General features: G+C 41.2%; 1 protein-coding gene across 7 annotated transcripts in view; it reads right to left on the minus strand.

Moving 5' to 3' along the window:
• Positions 1 to 20,848, minus strand: part of MTERF1 (mitochondrial transcription termination factor 1) — a 566,280-nt gene that overhangs the window by 289,941 nt on the left and 255,491 nt on the right. The gene's annotated exons all lie outside the window — the stretch shown is intronic.

Raw genomic sequence — 20,848 nt, forward strand, 5'->3', positions numbered from 1 at the left:
TCTTCATGACCAAGCTGAAAAGAAGCCAGAGAAGAAACATGGGCCTATGACGTAGAACATTCAGATGCTCAGGACATACCCTTACACCCACACAGCATACGGACCCACTTGAACACATACACATACACCTCCGCACACCACTCCACCCATCTGAGAGGACTGAGTTCTTCTCCTAGAGATTTGGGTGGGACTGAGGGGTGGGGGACAATCGCTGCCTTCCACCATAGCCAGCCTTACAGCAGCAAATTACACAGGGCTATTCTTTGTTAAAGAATTCTTCAAAGCAGACCAAAGCTGTAACACTGGCCTGCAATTCTAAGACAGTCTTCAAGGGCTGGGGAAATCCAGTAAGATGCAAATAATCATTTCTCTGTGATCTGGTCTGATCCGGAGATAAAAATCTAAGATATCAAGGGGAATAAATAATTGCATATCTTTCAATCAATCTTCCATAAACACTATTTCTCACAAACAAGCTTTAGGCAAATGTTGGGCAACAGACAGTTTGAGCCTAGAAAGAGAGAAATTTTGTTTTTCTAATTAAGAGCAAATCTATAATATATGCTTTTGAAAATCAACCAAGGAGAAGAGAGGAAGGATATTCTACTAAAGACACTAAGAAATGTAGCCCGGAGTTTGATTGTGACTGAGCAGAAATGAACCCAACAACGATGTGGGTTTGATCCTTGGCCTTGTTCAGTTAGTTAAGGATCGGGCATTGCCATGAGCTGCAGTGTAGGTTGCAGACACAGCTCGGATCTTGGATCTTGCTGTGGCTGTGGTGTAGGCCAGCAGCTGCAGCTCCAATTCTCCAATGGACACCTAGCCTGGGAACATCCATATACCACACCTGTGGCCCTAAAAGAAAAGAAAGAAAGAGAAAAAAAAAAGAGAAGAAATGTAGCCCAAAGGTTTGGTGAAGAGGCCACCCAATTACCCTATACATATGTATATGTGGTCAGTTTATCTGCCTCTCATCCTAGATTTTATTTTTCAAAACAATCAGTTTGGAAAAACAAATTTAAATTTAAAAAGCCACTAAAGTCATATATTCTAAGTATCAGAAGAATTGATCTGTATTTTTAAAAAATGTAAAAGCTGGCACTGAGGTTACACATGGCTACAAAACTTCACAGGGAAAACGAAGTGCAGGTGACTACTTTATTGTTGTTTAACTTTCATATTACCTATATTGCAACTTCTTCCACTGTAAAAATAAACCAAAATAGGGCACTCGAGTTGTATAAAGTGGGTAATTTCACTTTTTAAGCCAGGTATAGTCACATAGCTGGCACCTTATAAATCAGTGTTAAGATTTTTCTGAAAAATGAGATCCACAGATTAGTAACTCTTCCAACTCATTTATCCCACCCTCTACTTCTTTGGTCTTCAAATCAGTGAAATTGTGACTTGCTGGCCAGGTCTGAGTGTAACATCCAATCACCTTATATGTCAGGATGTTTACCAGCTCTGTTTCCTGAAGATTCCAGGGGCTGGCCCTAGGGAACAGATTGATAAATTTGCTGATGAATGTCTCCTGCTTCTCTTAAGGAGAAAGAACACTTTTGCTCTCACTGCAAATGGCTACAAATCCAGCCCAGCCTCATGCTCATCCTCAGGTGGACCTCATCAGTTGTAGGCATCTTATCAGCAAGAAACAGCCTCTCCTAATGGCCTGATAAATATTCCAGCCTCCCGAGAATCAGTTATCGAGAGATTCAAATCATGGTCAGTACTTAGAGCAGCTATTACTACAGACTTAATGCCAGTTACCCTTTGTACTTATCTCTGTAACCAGAGAGCCTGAACAGCTCTTTTTATGTCTCTACTCCTGGTCACTAAAAGCTAAGTTCATTCAAAATTTCCTCCTGCCTAGGGAGCTCACAGGCCTGTAATAAAAGTTGAAGAGATTTGTGTGAATATAAAATAAAATGTATGTTTCCTTTGGCATCCACTCTCTCCCCACCAACCCTGTCCCAAATTTGGCCCAAGGGTAAAGACATAAATCTGAAATGGCAGGGCTGATGAAGGTGGAAACAAGCCTCAGTGCCTTTGGTTAGTGTTAGTTCAACATAAGAGAAGATAGTTCCAGGGTGACATGTTTTTGGGTTTTTTTTCTTCTGCCTCTTCGTTTTAATGAAACTGATTTACAGAAGCTGAAATCTGAGAAACACAGGGCTTCGGATTTACAAAAATTTGCCAGATCTCAATGGAAAAATAAGCACTTTTTCCTTCATGGTCTCAAATACATGCCTTTGATGAAAGTAATTATAAAGTCTCAATTATTGGGAAGATTAAGGGGAGCTGCTAAATAAAACCCTCAGTCTCTTCAGGGGAATGGGCACCATGTGATACATGAAGAGGGTCCATAGTTAATAATACTCTATTGTGTATTTGAAAGTTGCCAAGAGAATAGATCTGAAAAGTTATCACAGGGAAAAAAATTGTAATTATGTATGGTGATAGGTGTTAACTAGACTTTTTGTGGTGATCATTTTGCAGGATATATTCAATCATTATATTGTATACCTGAAGCTAATATACTATACACGTCTTACATTAAATTGACTACATCTGAATTTTTTAAAAATCAGTACATAAAAAAGAAAAGGGTCTGGAAACTCATATAAGAAAAAGTGGTAGAGGGTATTCAACGTGGCACCTCCTCAAGGAAAGCTGAAAGGTATCCATGCTTATAAGAAGGCCCATCGAAAAATAGATGGCACAGGCACCTTTGACAGCTCTTAAAGCCATCATCACTTACCTCTTGACATTTATGGTTATGAATTTCCTCTGCAGAGAAGCACTGTTCTACAGAATGCTGACCTTACATCTTGATTTTTGCAAACCTCACTCTTGTTTATAGCACTCTTCAGTATCCCAAGTTCTTTTTGTGTTCTTATAGTTGACTCTCATGACAAACTTTGGTATAAGGAAAGTGTGAGTATCCTCGTGTCACTGAAGATAGTCCAGATGCAGAGAAGATTAAGCGTTTGTCCTAGGACATGAACTTACTTAGTGATGCAGCATATGCTGTCGTTATGCGCCCAGTTAACAAAATTCTCGCCCTTCCCACTTTGCCACATTGTCACTACAGGTACCAGGGCCAGGAGGTGATGGATACGGGGAGAGACTAGCCATGAATGAGAGCGGTAGATTGATCTGGCAGTGGCCATTTCTTTTCTTTTGTCTTTTTGCCTTTTCTAGGACTGCTCCTACGGCATATGGAAGTTCCCATGCTAGGGGTTGAATCAGAGCTGTAGCCGCCGGCCTCCACCACAGCCACAGCAACGTGGTATCCGAGCCGTGTCTGCAACCTACACCACAGCCCACGGCAACACCGGATCCTTAACCCACTGAACAAGGCCAGGGATTGAACCCGCAACCTCATGGTTCCCAGTCGGATTCGTTAACCACTGTGCCACCACGGGAACTCCAAGGAAGTGGCCATTTCTGAGGCTTAGAGTCCAACCAGAACTTTGACTCATATTCCTAGTTGTCATTTTTGCACAAGAAGAAATTTTTTTCAAATTTTCTATCACTTCTAAAAATATCCCTTTTGTAGTTACTCATTCCCTTTCTTCACAGGATCATGCTCTTTTCATAGTAAGCAACTTCATTCCCTTTATGTGTTGTCAATATTTGAAATGGATCTTCCCCAGGAAAATTCTATATCTGTCAGACAGTCCCAACTCCAATGGTGAGAGGAAGGCAGCCAGAACTGAAGCAGAGACCTGATGTCAATGTCTGGCCTTATCATCCCTTCTCAAGCCCAGAAACAAGCCCTCCAACCCTTCTGCTGTGAAGGGAGAATTTAATCCTCCCTGAAGTAGCCTGTGAAGAGAACAAAGATGCCCACACCATCCTCGGACAGCAAGTGAGCTCAGGATGGCCCCAGAACTCCTAGGACCATGAAAAATGATTTGCTTAAGAGTTCCTGGTTTAAAAAAAAAAAAAAGTTAAATTCCCCTCAAGTAACTTTTTCTGTAAGTGGAAAAACTTGCTAAATCTATGACCTCAAGGTTGACAGCTATATAATCGTACTGAAAAGACAGCCAAAAAAAAAAAAAAAAAAAAAAAATTCCCTCTGGTTTTTCAACACCTTTCAGTTCTGCACTCGTGAGGCAAAGGTGCCACTCACTGCTGTCTTTCAACCTCTACCACCCCTGGCACGAAGTGGAAGAAGAAAATTCAGGTTGGGTTCTTCTTTCACACACGGAGATTAAACAGTCAGATAATGCATATGGGCCACATTCCAAGTCCTTCTGAGGCCATTCAGAAGCATTTCATCATTGCCACTGTTGTTTCAGTTTTTCATCAGCTCTCAGCTCAGCCCCACCAACAAGACTAGGCCTGCCCCCTTCTCTCCCTCTGAAGCTTTTTCCTCAGGACAAGCCAGGAATCTCTCACCTCCTCTTACACACTGAGGAACTAAGGAAGGAACATGTCCTAACTTAGTGAGCCACAGGTTTTTTTTTTTTTTTTTTTTTTTTTTCTCTTGGCATTGAGACTCTCAGCTCCAAATGAAGATTTAGCTATCTGTAAACATTTTATTGCTTCCTAACTCCACAGGATACTTTAGTCCATTTTTACAATCTCTCATTTCTTATCTGACACAACGTCTTTCTCATTGATACATATTTCTCTTGGGTGGTCTTTTCTGTTTATTTTTCAAAGTTGTTGTCAGAAAACAACATTGTTTACAGAGCAGTGAATGTCAGCCAGGCTTTTAGTTCCTGTTGCTCACGGTCTTCTCTAAATCATCCCGATTTCATAGACTGTCAGAAGGCTTGGCTGAAACCCCAGCTTCTAAATGCATTGCATGTTCTCCAGCTCAACCCTGTAGACGCTTGCTTGGCAGGATCTCACACGGGAGGGAACACCAATGAAGATGAGTCTGCACCATGGCGACCTCCACAAAGACAGTGGCTTTCTGACTCAGTCTTAAAATATTTGCTGTCAGTGGTGCATGGAAAAGGTAAGGCTTCTGAAAGCGGTTTTTTAAAAGCCGAATCAATCACCTGGGTAACTGTGCAAACAGAAAGTTAAATAAAAAAAAAAAATACACTTAAACATAAACCAGTGCAATCCACTTGTGAACAGGCAGCAAAGAGCCTGAAGCAGTCTTGAAACAAAAATTCTGAATGGCTCTAAGAGTCAAAAGAAATGTAAAGAGAACTTCGGGGCTCAGAGAAGAAGTTCCTTTGGCCTGTGCTGCTCTGATCCCAAAAGTCTGGAAATGATTCTTGTGCTTCTATTAGGATTATTTGTCATGAACCAGTTCAGACAAAATAGGAACCAATCCAAATTCATCTCAGAAGCCCACACCAGTCTTGCGTCCTTCATGGGGTACAGGTCATGCTAACTCACTTCTCCCAGAGAAGAGGGCCTGGAGGCAAATGATTCCAAACTCTTTTGGCCTTAAAGCACTCTAAGGCATCAAGAGAATTAATGTCTGACCCGGACAAAATTATTACAGAGAATTTCTTATATATTTCTAACCCTGATTCCTCTACCATACATTTCCTTCTGACTAGAGAAGTTGTGATATTAATTACTTTTTTCTCTCCACTTTTCCACCCATTATCTCTGCCCAGAGGAAGCAAGCTCTCCTTTACCTAGCCCCAGGGGAAGGGGAAGTTCCACTGATAACCAGTAAGCAGAAAGTCTCCAAGGCTAAAGGTCTAGCAAAAGCCTGAACTTTAGAACAGACGTTCACCAGAGAGGCAAAAGGAAGAGAAGGGAGTTTGGGGGCAGGAGTAGAGTTGCTTTGGAGAAGCCTGGGAAGAGAGAAAAATAAAGGGATTTCTCCATGTCTAGAAATAAGAGAGCAGAAGACAGAGAAGCTAGCTGATCCCAGTGGGGTAAGAACTTGAATCTGCTTTCTGGAGGCCTCCGGGAGGGGTCGAGAGAGGCACGACCATCTAATTGATCTAAGAACAGGCAGAACATTACTTGCTCAGCTCAGCTCGGGGACTGAGATATTCGAATCTCCTCTGCCTGTCATGACCTCAGTAGACTCAGACTTCTCTTGCAGCACAGCCCTGCTAAGAGGATAGATTTCAATGCCTCAACTGAACTCAAAAAGAAAAGAAAAGCCTCCAGATTCATTTATTTTATGTCCATTTTCTTAGATGATGGGCTAGTTTTTCTAAAAAGCTGTTAGTTCAAATCATGTCAAATTACTGCAATTCTATTATTTGTTGACCCCCCAAAATGGCAATTTCCTATGCTTCACCAATTAGTGACAAGGTAGTTTGTGCAGATGGCAGGTATTGATCCTGCTGGGTCAGCAGGGACCTCTGCCTGTTCGAGGGTTTCTCTCAGTGAAGATCTTCCATGGAGAGAGAGAGCTGCTGGCAGATGGAACATGAAAGAAAGTGTGAAGGAGGTGGGTGACTACAAACTGGGAGGAACAAGGATCACAGGTTAACACACATCTACCTGGCAGCCTCTCGTTTTCTTCTAGGGAGACTCAGCTTTCCCAAACAGGGTACATTTCCCCATCTTTTTGTTTCTTGCCTTCAAATGTACTCTTGTGTTTATAAGTGTATCTCTGAACAACAGTGAAGAATAAACTGACAATAGTCCCTCAGCTGCAGTAAAAGCAGTAAAATAACAGCCTTCCATTGATGTCAAGAGATGAAAAGGTTCCAACTTTGGATGTTCTAAGAGCAAAGCATTTCTTAAAATATTAAAAAATCAAAGTTGAATAGGTATGCACTAGGTACCAAAAAAAATGATGGAAGAATGGACCTATCTCCAAACTGAAGCCCAGATCTCTGCTGACAAGCAAAGGAAAGTCAAACAGTCCACTTGACTTGGGTGTATTTTACTTTAGAACTGTCGACCAGCTCCAAGGCCACCTCTTCCATGAAGCCATCCCGTATTCCCCCAGCCACAATGGATTTCTGCCTTCTCATGAAATATTTTATTATAGAATGAGATTCTTTGTTGGGTTATGCAAACACCACTCAGTGAGTAGCTATGAGCACCTACCGTACTCAAGGCACTGTCTTGCAGGCCATATAAAGATGTGGAAAATAGAGTTCCTGCCCTTAGAATCTAGCAGGCACTTATGTTCTCAGACAGTTATGGTAGTGGCCTGTGCCAAATATCTTGGCCTGTCCTATTTCCTCTACTAGACTGCAAGTTCCTTGTTGACAGAGACTATGTCCTATTCTTTCTTGAGCCACCATGAAGCAGTGTGCTTAGCAGTGTGCCCAGCACTGTGCTTAGCATAAACAAACATAGTCAGAGCTTCACAAATGCACACACTGAGTCCCCAGACATGGGGATGGCTTCAAAACTTGATGGACAGATGAGGGGCAGCTGCTCCACACTGTGGCTTTCCCCGCAGCCCACTGCTCTCCTTCTGGCCTGTCTCCAGCAAGCTGCTGCACTGCGGCCCCTTTCCTCATTCAGCCCTCCCAACCTCACACCTAGGACAGTTTCACCCAAAATGAAACCCAGGCTCTACTGCACAAATATTAACAAGCACAGCCATTCAGTTTTCTCCACCCTCCAACCCCACTGCTGACAGGATGTGTGATTTGCTTTTCCTTCAAGTATATGATCTTTATGAGAGCTTTGGAAATCTTCTCTCATTGTAGGTTCTCTAGGTGACCATTTTGCCTCTTCTCTCTTTGCAGTGTGTAATCTGATTTGTGAAAAAGCACTTCCATTCATGAAGAATTTCACATGCTGGTTAAATTAGATTTAAAGCTCTAAACACTGGCAGATACATCAAGCCAAGGGGTAGAATTAGAGGGAGGAAGCCTGGGCTCTTCATTTGGGTCCCCCCAAAGCAGACTCGGAGACAAGGATTTAGGTGCAAGGATTTGGAAGGTAATCCCAGGAAACATGGATAGGAAGTGAGGAAACAAAATAAGGAAGAGAAGAAAGTCAACAAAGGGTATGCTGATAAGCAGATGGCCACTCTGGGCAACTGGGCTTGATCCCGCTGAGGACCCCAGGAGACACTGGGCAGATGCACCTCACTTTGGATGACCTCGGAGGAGATGGTTGGGGAATGTATACCTCTGCTCCATCCCACCCTCCGCAATGGAAGACTGTGCCTGGGCATGCATCCCTGTCTCATCCAGCATGCTCCTGGAGCTAGAAAGAGCACCCAGGCAGAGAGAAACATGGGCTTGAGGTAAGAAGTCTTGGCTTACATAGAAGCTGCAGGCAACCTCTGGAGTAACTTAGCAGATATGGCCAGTCATCAGCAGCATCTGCTGCACCCACTCATGTCATAATGGAGCCTAGTATCCAGCAGCACCCACCTTGTGGAGCCTGAGAGAATGCTGTACCTGGGACTGCATAAAGAGTATCCAACTGAGAGTGAGAAACTGAAATCCTGTCCACATTCCGTTTACCAAACTGTATGCTCTGGTGCAGGGCTGCACCCACCTGGAGAAAGGGAAGTTCTTTTTCAGTGCACAAAGCTGGCAAGTAGACCAGAATTGGCCCTGTTCACACTATGCCAATCTTACAACAGATACCACAACAGTATCAGCACTATGGAGGCTGATTATACATACCAGTTTCCTTGATGTGGAAAAGAGGGCACCCCAGAATAATAAGGCAGTGTTATGCCTAGTATTAGCACTAGGTAATATCCATTTTGGGTGTGATTCTTAGTGCCAATATAAGTTTTGCTATCATCCCATTCACAGTAGTTCTCTGAGATCCTCTGTGGCAACAAAATGTCTGCTTTATCATGAGTTTTTCCTCTGCTCCCAGAGGAGATCTGATCTTTTCACCTAAGAGAGGGAGATGGCCCTGTCAGATTGTGCCTTCAGCTACCTTGGCCAATCACTGGAATTTGCTGCACAGGTGTGCCTGACCCAGAAAGCATTTTATAGTGGACCAGGGTCTTCTTTCAAAACCCATCCCATAAGTGAATCTCTTAGACCCTCCAGTGCTCCCCACTGGAAGGACTGGCCTACGAGTGATAGCTCTGGTTATTACACAGTTTGGAATTTCAATCAGTGTTGTGGCTCTCACTTCCCACATTTACAATAGACACATTGACTTTGCTGAGTATGTTTCTTGCACTTGCCTCTGCTTCTGGGCAAGGGCTTTTAATGTTCTTTTCTCTTTCACAAACTGTGGTTTGCATGTTTTCCATCTGACTGCTTAATGGCAGGATGCCTTTCTCCACCTCACGAACAAATTGAATTTTCTGATCGGAGGTTATTTACTTACTCTTTGAAATCCTATAACTTGTCCCAGTTATTCATACTGACTGAATAACTCCTACAGCATCAAAGAACTCAGGGGTAGTCTCACGTAACGGAACTCAAGTCAAGGACCCTTTAAGTTCTGACGGCTACAAGGCCTGGTGAAGACCCCCTTGCAAGCTTTTCTATCTTAGTGATTGTTAAGTTCCTGGAATTAGAGAAAGTTAAGACTGGACAAAGTCTTAGAGATCATCTCAAAGTGGCATCTAATGCCTGTGGCTTGTAGATTACAATACCTTGCTATGGTCTGATGAAGAGAGATTATTTTAAAGAGAACTAAAATATGTTCACTCTCTCATGATGGCTTTACCTAATATGAGAGGAGGCACATGAATGACGAAGAACAGCAATTCTGTGACAGATATCCTGGCATGACCTTGAGATTTTCTGTAGTTACTTTACTCCTAATTGCTGATAGCTGTGATCACGGCCTTAGCTCTAACCCTGGGTGATGTGCAGATATAGTAGATAAGGGATGGCAATGGCACAGAAGCACGCTTTGAACACAACTGAAATTTGTTCCCATGCATCAAATTTTATAATAATTAGAGATGACAGTTTCCCAGTCTGAAAATAGGTACCTACAGTAACTACTGTATTGGCAAATGAAATCATCAAGGAGATCTTAAATTCCAGGAGACTGCTTTTATATTTACTTATATAAAATGATTATATATTAATATTAATGATGAAAATAGGTGTATAAGACATCTGACTTTCTGTATATGAGAAACAATTTTGTTGGACATCATAAAGTTTCTTTTATCAATATGTAACCTGTTATCACATTGCCATTTGTGTTTCTGACTTGAAATTCGATCTCTCAATTCCTGTAAAAAATTCTTGTGTTTTAAGGATTGAGTCACAGAAATTTTTTAAAAATAACTAGAACCATTTAAAATAATGGAAAAGTGGCTTTGGGGCAAGACAAACCTGTGTTTCAATCCAGCTGATGAGCTCTGTAACCTCAGTCAAGTTATTTCATTCTCTAAGCCTGTCCCCATCTGAAAGACATGAGCTGATAATATGTCATGGAACTGTTAAAACATTAAATGAGATAGGTAAATGTATTTTTAAAACTAATGTAATGTCTAATACATAATAGATCTAGGTCTTACCAAATTTTCTATCTATTCATCTACCACTCATCTATCTTTCTCTCTATATCTCCTGACTTTCTTGTATGTCTGTATCAAGAACTCTAGTAAAATAATATTTCTCAAGTTAAAAAAAATGTCCACAAAGATTGCTAGTATGTTACATATTTTCTTTAAGAACAGTATTTTTGTCCCTCATAAGTCAGATGTTGAGGTTCATATTTTTGAGAATTGTTTTAGGCCTGTTTCTCCCAGCACTGCTCCTAGTACTAAATTCTGCACTGGTACAGGAGTTCAGCAGGATTTCAGGTTTTGATAAATCAAATAAATCATTGCTTCCAAATCTGAACTACTCCACTTCTTCACCAAGGGTCAAGTAGAAATGAAAGGACTTTTTCATTCACCTCTGTAACATTTATGGGTGTCAGTTATCCTAGCTGACTTCTTATTTTAAGAGATATATCCCTACGTTGTCTGATTATCTTACCACCACTCTCATAGCGGTTCCTTCCACCCTGGGTTTGGAAAGTGGCAAATACCGTTAGTTCCTCATTAGTCTTTTTCTACCTTATCGACTGTGATTCAGTGGCAAGCACTCTTGGCCAGCATATGGAGAAACTGGAGAAGTTATGTGACGGATTTCTTTTCTTTTTTCTTTTTCTTTTTTTTTTGGCCAAGCCCGCAGTACAGGAAGTTCCCAGATCTAACCCAAGCCACGGCAGTGATAATGAGCCACAGCAGTGATGATGTTGAATCTTTAACTGCTAGGCTACCAGGAAACTCCTTATTTTCTTTTTTAATGAAATCATTTTGGAGCTCTGCCACAAATCATTGAAAAGAATATGCAAACTTTGGTCTTGCAAATGTTCAGGTTTGTTGAGCATATCTAAAGAGTGGATAAGTAAGAAATTCCTTTGTTGAGTCCTCAGTGTTGTGTCTGGAGACATATGTTTGCCTTTGCCTTCACCCCCCACCCCCGTATGTTTAGAGACACGCCCTAGGCTGGCCCACTACGAAATCACTGTTTGGAGGACCGAGCTCCTCATGACTGCTTTGGGGGCCGGATCCTTTTCCAGGGAAGTATTGTGTGTGCATGGAGCCCTCTACAGTGAAGCCAAGTGGCCTATAGACCCTCCTTAGAATAATCTTTTTAAAAAGAATAAAACATACTACATAACATGTCAAGGGAAACCAATATATTAAAATATAGTTATCCAAGTATTTCATTCTACTATACAACTTATTAACTAATGTATAAAATAAGAAGATCTTGTAGCAGGTCTAATAATTACCAAAATTCTTAGTAGTGATGAACATAAATAATAATTAAAGATATTTGAAACAACAGTGAAATGACATGAAAATAACTCTGATTTTAACTTGTGACAAAGTCATAAGTATTACTACCATGGCTTGTTTCCTACAATTGTAATTAAAGGAATGCTGAATCTCAGGGATCAGCAAAAATAAAGAAGTTGTTTTTTTCCCATCCAAGTTTATAAACCTCCCTGAATTCTACCTCACCAACCTCTTGGATGTTCCTGGCCCACAGGTTAAGAATCCTCAGGCTTGGGCTCCCAGTGTGTGAACCAAACTCTCTGGTTAGAGTTTCTCACCCTCTGGCCTCTCTCTTTGCCAAAGGTGAAGAGATACAACAGTCAATTCCCTGCCAATGGCAAAAGGCAAAATCTGAAGAATCGTAACCAAGCTGTACTTAAGAGAGGCCCTTTGTCTTTTACTGACAATGGAAAGGATTCACAGTGAAAAGATCTTTGTGTACCTTGAATGTTTGGTTACTGTGTCTTTGAAGCCTGCGGAACATACTACCAGGAGAATTCATCCCCCTGCTGACTTTAATGCCACCGCATAGTAAATACTGAAGGGAAAAAGACAGATCTATGTATTTAATCCATGGAAGAAAAACACTTTCCCAGTTACATCTCCACAGCAGTGCAGTCCATTGTGCTGGATCCTGCTAGAGGCAAGCCCTGAGCGAGAGTCTGGGCCACTCGTCCGGGGCACTGTCTGGATGCTCCCACCATTACCTCTGTCTGTCCTCTGGTCTTGTTTTTCTCTCCCCATCGCCCCTCCTTCTCTGCCTGGCTCAAGTTCAGCTCTGAACCAGAGCCCCAAAGGACTGAAAGCTGACTTCCTCATGCAACCCTCCTGAAGCCACCCTAGGGCTCTGTCAGGGGGAGACAGAAGTCACAGTGACAGAGACAATTGCTGCCACCGTCCTCCCTTCTCTTTCCTCCTCAGCTCCTGCCAAGCCCTGACAGCTCTGGAAGCCAAGAGCCTGCCTTTGACTCCTGCGCAGGTCTCCACATTGTGCGTTGCTGCCAAGCCACAGGTCCAGCTCTAGGAATGTGTTTTTAATATTCATTGTTCACTCTGTCTGTTACCGATGTGTGCACTGCAATTATTGTAATTCTTTGCACATGTGTTGTTATGAAATGGGTGCCTTTCAAGCTCTGCCAGGTTATTTTTTTTTTCCTTTCTGAAACCCAAATATATTATTTCTACCTATGTTTCAGTTAGTTTGCCATGCTTCTTTATTTTATTTCAAAGATCAGTCTGGGCGGCAAAGAAAAAGCGGCGTATGCACAGAGCAAGGTCTGCCTGCTTTCCTTATGGCACAACAGTTGCTTTTGATTTAGGCTGGTGTGGTTTTCACCTCCCTCTCTTGAGTTCTTCTTTCCATGCGCACAACCAAGCCAACTTTCAGACATACACACCCCACATGTTCTGCTGCTAGAGTAGCCCTCTGTACCCGGGGTAGGCACATGTGCAGTGTGCAAAACAGACATGCACATGTGTGCATGCAAACGGCTTTTGATGGGGAGATTTTTTTTTTTTTTTTTGGATACTAGGGGTTTTTCTTCCTCTCAGTAGTAGAAAGGCAGTCTAGAAAAAAAAAATCAATTTTTTTCACTTTAATTGGGCCTTTTTCAACACAACATAGAAACTTTAGCCACTGAGCACAAAAAGGATTATTTATCTGCATTAATTAAGATTGTCTTATTCTGGGTTTTAACTTTTTATCAAAGAAAAACAGCAAATGTAAAATCAGATTTTAAAATCTGCTAAAGTTAAGTTTCCTAAGACAATAACAAAACCTGAGTAAATAAAAAATAACTATTTTTCTGCTTTTGAGAAATTATTCTTGCAATTTATGGAAGCTAAATTAAAAATAAAACAGCAGCAGGGTCCACCTAGCAAGCACTACCAGCTACCCTCACACATATATTCCTTTCTTTAGGGAATCTCAGGATACTCTGTTTCTGCCAGGCAGATAAATCTGACCTGGTCGCACCCCTGCCTGCTAAGCATTTTACTTTCATTGTTAACTATATCCATTTGTCACCATGAAACATTATTATTTTAAGGTAGCAGGGAAGCAGGACTGCTTGCTGCATAATGGTGCTGTAACTCTTGTTGCCAAGAAGGAATCAAAGAAATGGACAGTGGCTAATGTGGGAAATCACAGCAGAGAGAAAGAAACACACAGAGAGACAGAGACAGAGACAGAAGCAGGGGAGAAAGGGAGAGAAAGGGAAATAGACACAGGCAGAGGGAAAGATACTGAGAAAAAAAGAGAGAGAGAGAGACCTACACAGAAAGCTAGAATTTCCATGAAAAAAAAAAATGTATAAAAGAATGACATAGCTGTTGCTAGGGAGCTGGGAGGAGAGCAGACAGACACGCCATCTACCAAAGATGTTTAATATAAACCTGCACGTCTTTGTTTGCATCATCTCTCCAGTGAGGAGGCTGGATAAAGAGGGGAAAGAAATATGGAGAAGCAGTCTTCCTAGGCACAAGCTGTTTTAACAGCACACTCCGTGGCTGCTGTGTTGGGGGTTTACCTGAGGTCAAACGGCAGTTCTCCCTCTGCAAATCCCAAGACCAAGGCTGTGCCCATCCAGCTCTGCGGAACAGCCCCCCTCCCATGTGCGATGGCTCACAGAGGTGTAACCCAGGTGTGGTTATCTTTCCCTGATTGAAATAACGCATCTTGATGACCTGTGTGGGCAACCAGGGAGTTTGGTCTTACTGTGGCTCAGGCTTGGGGCTGAGGGAAGAAAACTGGTGCTGGAGGAAATCAGCAGTGGCTCCACTGATACAGCTCCCAATAGAACTCTGAGAAAATGAATGGGCATCAATGCTACTAATACATCTGCCTCCCTGTATTAGTTAGGGTTCTCCAGAGAGACAGAACCAACAGAATGTGTGTGTGTCTGTGTGTGTGAATACACATATATGTATACAAATATATACAGACATACATATGACAAAGAGAGACACAGATTTACTTTAAGGAATTGGCTAATGCAACTGTGGGAGCTGGCAAGTCCAAAATCTGCAGGGCAGGCTATCAGGCTGGAAATTCCAGCAGGGGTAAATGTTACAGTCTTGAGTTCAAAGGCAGTCTGGAGGCAGAAATCCCTCCTCTTCTAGTGACATCAGCCTTTTCTCTTAAGACCTTCAACTGTTTGGATAAGGCCCATCCACATTATGGAGAGTGGTCTACTGTATTCAAATTCTACTGACTTAAATGTTAATCACATCTAAAAAACACCTTCACAGCAACATCTACATTGGTGTTTGACCACTGGAAACTTCAGCCCACAATGCCCATTGATCCATCCTCTATCTGCCCTCCTTATCAGTGTCCCACACTCTGGCCTGATGTCCACTGAACTCTCCTCTGTTCATTGTGGGCTCCAGAAGGGCCAAAGGAGTCAACTCCATTCCTATGAGGGTAAACAAATTTAGGTGCCCCAATCCTTGTTCAGTCTCCCCAAAAGTAAAAACTTTGGCTGCTTACCTTAGAAATAGGGTTATCAGATTTAGGGAAAAAAGCCCAATTACATTTGAATTTTAGATAATCAACAGATTATTTTTTTTGGTATAAATATATCCCATCCTTGGGACAGATACTACAAGTTATTCATTGTTGATCTGAAATTGATGCCCAGATAAATTTGAATTTCAGATCAAGAACAAAGGATTTTTGGTACAGGTATGTCCCATAATGTTTGGGGCATATTTATACAAATATGTGTTCCTTGTTGATCTGATTCAAATTTAACAGGCAATTTATATTTTATCTCGCAATCCTGCAAGATGACCTAAAATACAAGGACACTCCTCCAACTCACATAGTGGTTTTTTTCTAAGAGACAACATAGGATGGTTTCCTATACAGTAACAGCTATTTTTCCATAAGTAAGGCTTTGAGTCTTGCTCCCTCAATAACAATAGCTTTTAACTACCTCTCCTCTAACACCAGCTGCCCTGAGGGATGGGTCCATGCCATCTTGATCCCTCCTCCTAACTGGAATGGAGCAGGGGAGGGAAAATTTGTCCTGTTCAGGTCAATATATCTTCAGAGAAGGAATCCTTGACATTCCCCATCATTCAGGCTCAAGATTCTAGATTCATCCTCAATTCTGTCTTTCCTTTGGGTCACCCTTCTAGAGCTTTGTTCACAATGTTTTTTGTACCCTCTTCCTTTTATCCAAGATATCCTCCTAATCCACATTCATTCTTTTTCACATATGCAACAACATTAACTTATGCATTTTTTTTTTACTGCCTGTAGCATCTCCCTTCTGGAGTTCATCTACCTCACTCCCTGTCCTGAAGTTCAGTGCCATCATGAACACCCAAACACTTCCAAGTCTAAGAAACACTCTTGTTTCCAGAATGTCTGCCAAATGAAGTCATATATTTTGGCTTACATCAAGTTCAAATATCAAGGCCATATATCAAGTCCCTCAGGCAACTGACTTTAAACCAAGGGTCACAAACTTTTTCTATAAAAGGGCAGATAGAAAATGTTTTAGCTTTAAGGGCTATACAGCTGTCCTCTGTATAGTCTCCTGTCCTCAACAGGACTCTGCTGTTGTCGGATGAAAGCAGCCATAGATTAATACATCAGTGAATGGGCATGGCTGAGATCCAATACAACTTTATCTATAAAAACAGGAGAGGATGGATTTGGCCCATAGGCTTCAGTTTGCTGATTCCTTCTCTAGCTGCCAAATCAAACCTGTTCTCCAAGTCCCAGCTCAAGTGTTATTTTTTCTGTAAAGCTCTTCTAGATCCACCCAGTTTGAAGTGATTCTTTCACTCCGTGTGCACAACACTTTATGTCTCTCTTATGGCCAGGCCCACATTCTGCCACATATAAAGTCCATGCCGCGTCTCTCTGTTGGCAGGCTTAGCATCCCTTGCTGAGGCCACTATGGTCCTTTATACAGGGCAGATGTTCAATTAAGAAAGCATTGGTAGGAAGAACGGTTGACAGTCAGTGGAATGAGTCTAGAGAAGGACAGAGCCTTGATCAACTACAGCTTCCTCCTTCTCCTTCACAAAAAGTGTGAGTTCCCTTGAAGATCAGGGAACACCACCAAATGCATTCTGGAAAAAAAACAGTTTCTAGGCCAGTCAACCATCATTTAAAACACACAGAAGGCTGTCCATCAAAAATAAACTAGCTAAGCATTCAATTCCCCAAACAGGAAGGTTGGTTGTGCAAATGGATTTGGGCTGAAACCATTTTCCTTTTTGAAACATACCCAAGTTTTAAAAGAAAAAGCTTCATCTGATCCAAACTGCCAACACATTCCTTCAAAATCTATCCCTTGGGAGAACTTCGTTACCTGCTTCAGCTCAAAATCCCCATGACTCCATACCATTGGAGCTTTACATACAGTTAGAAACAGCTAGGCCCTATGTGCCTCAGAGAAAGGGTATCAGAACTGGGAAGAATGAACTGAGGAAAAGAGCAATGATGCAAATACTTCTTCAGCCAAATTACTGAGTAACTTAAAAATTACTTTAAGGTTAGCTATCACTGAAAATTGCAAGCAAATTTATTTCCCTAGTTTTCTAGTATTTTTGTCATTTTTGGGACTTACAGGAATGGTGTAGCTATATTACTACAGACTTGATTTTATCTACCTAATCATTCTACATGCATGTTATGCTTCTCAATTAATCTGTAGGTTTCTCAAGAAAAGGGTAAGCATTTTCTGTTCCTACATACCTCCTAGAACATTGTATATTACCAAGGTGATACAGCAAATGCTCAATAAGCATGCAATAAACAAATGAATACAAGGAGTATATTAATTGGCTAATGTCCTTGGTGGGAGAACAAAGTTACTTAAGTAATTTTTTAAAAATTTCCTCCCTCCTCTTAAAATCCTGATCCCATCTCCTTTTCACCACCAATTAGTACTCCATTTTAAGTCCTTTGAAATTTTCATAACAATAAGAAAGAAAAACCACAATTTTGCTTGCAGCTCTGTTTTACTAGATTTATAAGTTCTTTGATGGCAGGATACCACACACTGACACTTGGATAGATGAAAAGCAGGACTTTTTGTTATTTGCCAAAATAGAGAAGGCCGCCAGGCAGAGCCACACAGAGGTTTCACACCCTGGGGCAGGGGGGAGTTGATATACAAGCAGGGCGGGGTTAACTAAGTTTAGTAAGCTCCCTGTGAGCTGGCTGATTGGAATAATTTCACAGGCTCTGGGACTTAGGGGCTATTTTTAGTTGTCTGGTACCTGGCCTTGGGGCGTCCAGGGCTGGTACACAGACTAGTAGTGTGAGAGTTCCATGGGGAAGGTGCTGGGGATGTGTACTTAATCAGCTGCACAAAACATTTTTTAAAAACTGTATTGCACACTATTTCAGAAGCAGCTGACAACACTGTCATCTATGTCTCATGAAGGCAGGGCCTGTCTGTACTCTTCCTCGTCACTGTACCCCAATGCCCTGAATGTCAAAGGTACTCAGATTTCCTCAAGTAAATTGAATGAATCCAGATTTTAACTCCTACAGCAGGGCAGAAAGGTGTCCCACTGAGACTGCTGGCCTGGATTCTACACTTTCAGCAACCACTGAGACTTGTACTGGAGGGGGAAAAAATGTAGTAAATCTACTATTCAGGGGTGGGGGATGTGAATAAGGTCAGTATTGGTCTGTCAAAAGATTATATCCATAATCCAGAACGTTTTCATTTTATGGGAATGACAGATACAAATACAATAGATCAGTGTTTATTGTACTGATCAAATATGAGAACAAAGTGACATTTGGGGATAAGAGAAATGGGAATGAGAGAAACAGAAGTTGACCAAATTTCAAACTGAGCTAAATTTCAATGGTTCTACTGTGGAGTAGATGATAACAAAGCTTCAAATATCAAGAAGCAAAAAAATGTAAGAAATGACACTGGATAACACAAGCTCATGAACTCTGGAAAGAGAGTCACTGATTTTATATGATGACAGACATTGAGAGCATTTGTAGGGGTTATCATTGTCTGCTGGAAGAAAAGAACTGAAAGAAAAATACATCTATATTTAGTGTAGATAAAATGAATAGGAAATAATGTCTTGGGACTGTAGAAAGTAAGACATTAACCCAACAAATGCAAGAAAACAGACTTAAAGAAATGATATTACACTACTACAGTGCTTCTATGAGAAGTAATGCAGAATAAGGACTTTAATGATAAACTCGAGAAAGCTTTAGAAAACTCCAGGAATGGTTTCTCCATCACAGGACTAACCAAACTCCAAGAACAAAAAATAAGGTGGGTCTTGGCCACAGAATCCTCTTTTCATGGAGCAGTTCATATGACTCATGCTCCATAGAACAGTCTTTGATGAAGCCCATGCTAAAGCGGTTTCTTTCCACCAGTTATTTTCAGAGCAACACAAGTTGTTTTATTCTGTCAGAATTTAAGCAACTAAATTACAGAACACACAAAGCTATCCTACCTCTTAAGGACTAACTATAAAATTCCCTTCATGTCTAATATAGGTATCTGTCCTTTGAGAAAATACATCTGGTCCCTCTATAACGTTCTTAGACAAATTAAATATAAATGATAATGTCCACTCTCTTTAATGCTGAAAAATAACAATTAAAAAGATTTGAAACAAGGTGTGGTGAGTGATGAGAGAACCTCACACCAATTCTAGTGTTAACCATGGTCTCATTATGCCCCTGTTCATATACTTAATTAAAAGCCTAGAAAAAAAATCAATTTAAACCCTGGAACCAAAGTGGCAAGCTAAGAATAACATCAGCAACTAGAATTTCAATTTCTATGTCTTTGCAACATTCCACAGTGGTTTCTATTGAATGAGTGCCTGATTAGGACATCAAATAATATCGAGTATCAGCATTTAGCTGCATAGTTTGACATGTCAAGCAGAGGCAAAAGTTGCAGTAGACACTGCAGAAAGAGTAGATTGTGCTAGGTCTTTGCCCAAAGATTCTGAGATAAGTGGTCTATCTCTCTCTCCTTCTTTTTTTATTTCTGTAAACCTCTTTGCATGATCTTATGATTCTGGTGCTATAATGGGGCAGTTGTTTATTGACATTTTGAATGCTCTAAGGTCATTTTACCATGATTTTCAAGAAACTATTGACATTACTTTTTGACTCTTTATTTATATTTCCATTAAATATCTATAAGTTTATATGAGTCATAAACACATAACCATGGAATCTCCTTTGAGATCACTACTGTTACAAGGAAAACAGCCATGAGAAAGTTGGTGGCTTTCAATAACACCCCCAACAATAGCTCCTTTATTAAACTCTTTATTGACTACATAACATGTGCCAGGCCTTTTGTTCCCTGCCGGCTCAGGTCTGTCCTTATAACTAAGTGACCAAGACAGCCTAGTCAATCAGGCAGCTTTTAAATTACTTTCAACGGCAAAAGAAATAAACTGGTGGTCACACAGCCACAGGTATCAAGCAGGCATTCTGGGCTCATTTATTGCTATTAGCTTAGTGAATTCAAACCTAGGAAACCACAACTTTAGAAAACTCAAATATGCTAGTACAGCAGGGAGGAAAATTACAAACACCATTCCCAAAAGGGCAAAGAAAATGAAGCTCCCTTATTTTCCTGTAAGCGGGACAATCCCGGTTTATACCTGTGGTCCCAGTGTCCCAACTTGTCTAACATTTCCCTCAGATTTTAAATTTTTTAATGAAGAATTATTAATAACTGTGTCGGCAGACTTCTACTTTGTATTTTCAGCTTCTGATATGGTCTTGGCTAATACTGTGGGAGATGTATGCACAATAAACAGATTTTTCACTTTAACATGTGATTAAGTCTAAAAGATGTCTAGCCATAACCCAGCTCTCTTTTCCCTATTTTTTCCAGACTCAGCATAACAAGTTTCTCCCTTTCAAAGACAGCAGACATGGCACCTGCTGGTTAATGCAGTGCCCTCAGGCAAGAAAGAGCTCAGGAAGCTAATTTCATACAGTTTAGGTGGCAGTGGAGAAAGACTCAACATCCCTGCCCCAACAAGCCATTGCTGGGCCAGTCAATTGTGCTGCAGCCTATGCCACACCCACACCCTTCCAAAGGCACAGAGCCACTGAGTCATCTGTTGGTAGGGTCAGCAGAAACATGAGACTCCATTGGCTAGGTGGGAGACATAGATGGGAAC

Source organism: Sus scrofa, chromosome 9 (assembly GCF_000003025.6).
Source record: "Sus scrofa isolate TJ Tabasco breed Duroc chromosome 9, Sscrofa11.1, whole genome shotgun sequence".
Lineage (NCBI taxonomy): Eukaryota > Metazoa > Chordata > Mammalia > Artiodactyla > Suidae > Sus > Sus scrofa.